This window comes from Penaeus vannamei, chromosome 7 (assembly GCF_042767895.1).
Source record: "Penaeus vannamei isolate JL-2024 chromosome 7, ASM4276789v1, whole genome shotgun sequence".
In the NCBI taxonomy this organism is placed as follows: Eukaryota; Metazoa; Arthropoda; class Malacostraca; order Decapoda; family Penaeidae; genus Penaeus; species Penaeus vannamei.
In genome coordinates this window covers 25,049,999-25,052,498 of record NC_091555.1, presented here as the reverse complement: position 1 = coordinate 25,052,498, position 2,500 = coordinate 25,049,999, and positions in this window count along the sequence as shown.

Sequence of the window (2,500 nt, the reverse complement as noted above, 5' to 3'; positions counted from 1 at the left end):
ATCATCCTGATGCAAAGAACGGATGTTCCAAACCCCCACCCTGGCTTCCCACTTCAGGTTTAGCGGCAGGCTGTGAGACCCATCATCCACCTACAGGGTTCCCTAAAGCTTTCCCCCATAAGCTTCACTCCGGGCTGGTGACTGCTAGAACACAGGTGTGACAAGTAGTTCTCATTCCCATCTAGCGTCCCGGCAGTCGCCCCCCCCCCCACGGGACCCACAGCCTGCCTCTCTTACTAGGTGGGAGGAGCATTTCCAAATGTAACACACACACACACATATATAAGGCAGGAATAAATACAACAACAAAATGGCAATATCAACAGTAGCAAAAGCCGTACAGCTCGACAGACATTACGAAGCTCCTTATTGGTCAAAAAGGAAAAAAAAGTTCTACCCAAAGAAGGCACAAGGTCACTTGGTCTAAAATCAATTTTCTTTTCGTCTGTACATCTCACTTCGTTTTTTCCTTGAAATTTCGTGTTGTTTCGATATTTTTCTCGTAGCATAGTGATATTATGGAAGGCAAATTATGTGCAATAGAATGAAATATTGAATATTAGATGTTCTTAGATATACCAATAGTTTTTACTTATTTATAGGCTTTGTACAATATATATGTATCTGTCAACTTGTCTGTCTGTATATCTTGAACTTTTATTCGTCTTTGTCTCTTTCTCTATCTCTCTGTCTGTCTGTCTGTCTATCTGCCTCTCTCTGTCTGTCTGTCTTTCTCTCTCTCTCTTCCTCTCTATTTATATTTACACTCCAGGCATTACGCTACCATCTGCGAATGAAGAAATAAAAAAGTCACAAGTTTATCAAATTTCCTACTACCTCCTACAGTACGCACCCCATACACACTCTCTTGTTTACAAACATCCCCAGAAGCATTCACAATGGACGACTCTCCTCCTCCACCCTTATGGTACACGGAATAAGAGAATGCTGAGTGCAGTGTGTGTGTATAACGATCTGTCTTCAGCGCGCCGACGAAGGTTCTGTGAATATGCAGACCTTTTTTGCCCGTCGAGACGTCTGAACGTTGCTCATTTGGTATTCAGTTTTAGCTAATGTACCGTTTTTTGTTTTCTTCCCATTCTAAAGGCCTGTGCTATGGTTAGACTTTATGGGTGAAAGAAAGCTAGGTGTTTTTAACGTGAAAATTTATGTTCACCGTAAAAAAAAAGAAAAAAGAAAAAAAGAAAAAGAAAAGAAAAGCGCGCCGGACAAAAGGGTCCATTCTGTAACATAGCTTCTTTGGGTTATGTTCCACGGACCACAATATGGCGATGAAGGTTTGGTCAGATTCATATCATAGATGCGGTGTATAATTGTGGCATTAAACATACAGAGGGTGGATTTTGTTATCTGTCTGTCTGCCTGTACGTCTTCCATTTTTTTTCCTTCTTCTTTATCTGTGAGTAATTCCACCCGTCATTTATTATAATAATAATAATAATAATAATTATTACTATTATATATATATATATATATATATATATATATATATATATATATATATATATATATATATATATATATATTTATACTCTCTCTTTCTCACACACACACGCACATTCTCTCTCTCTCTCTCTCTCTCTCTCTCTCTCTCTCTCTCTCTCTCTCTCTCTCTCTCTATATATATATATATATATATATATATATATATATATATGTATATATATATATATATATATATATATATATAAATATATATATATATATATATATATATATATATATATATATATATATATATTACAGCTTCTTCGTTCTCTCTCTACGTTTCCCCTTTTCCTATTCACTGTTGTCACTAGTCGGCAATTTATCAATGTAAATGTTTCACTTGCAACATAACTTATAGCATTATTCGAGCTATTGTCATTTGACTACCCACATGGAAAAATAGTAAAAAAAAAAAAAAAAAAAAAAAAGAGCTGCATGTGTTGACTCCCACTTTTTCGTTCATTATTATTTCTTCTAGCTTTTCGCGCTGAGAGATAAACAAACATTTGCAAACCAGCTTCGTTCTGCACCTTGACGACAGCAAGTCTGGAATCAGTAGCAAAATCACTAGTATAAACAATTTTTCTTTTCTTATTTCGTTGCTGCACACGTACTCGGTGCAACTTCTCTAATTCAGAGAAAAAGAAAGGAAAAAAATGTTGCACAATTTTGTCCCAGGACTTTGGTGTTCATACTTCTTTTATAACAACAACATTTTTGACGTGTTGTACCATAATGGTGGTGCGCGCCATCTCTTGGCCGGCTGGGAACTATTGGTCGCATCTGGTCAAATCTCGTATTACTTTCCCTCGAGACGTTTCCCGTGAGACTTCTGAACGGCAATGTGTCTATTATAGAGTTGGACTAATTGTCAACTTTATTGTGGTGTTATATATTTACAGATGTCTTCTCGCTCCAAGAAAGATGTGAAATAGCATCACACGTACAAACCCTTTGTTTCTCTTCCTAGCTATTCACTTTACCAGGGAGT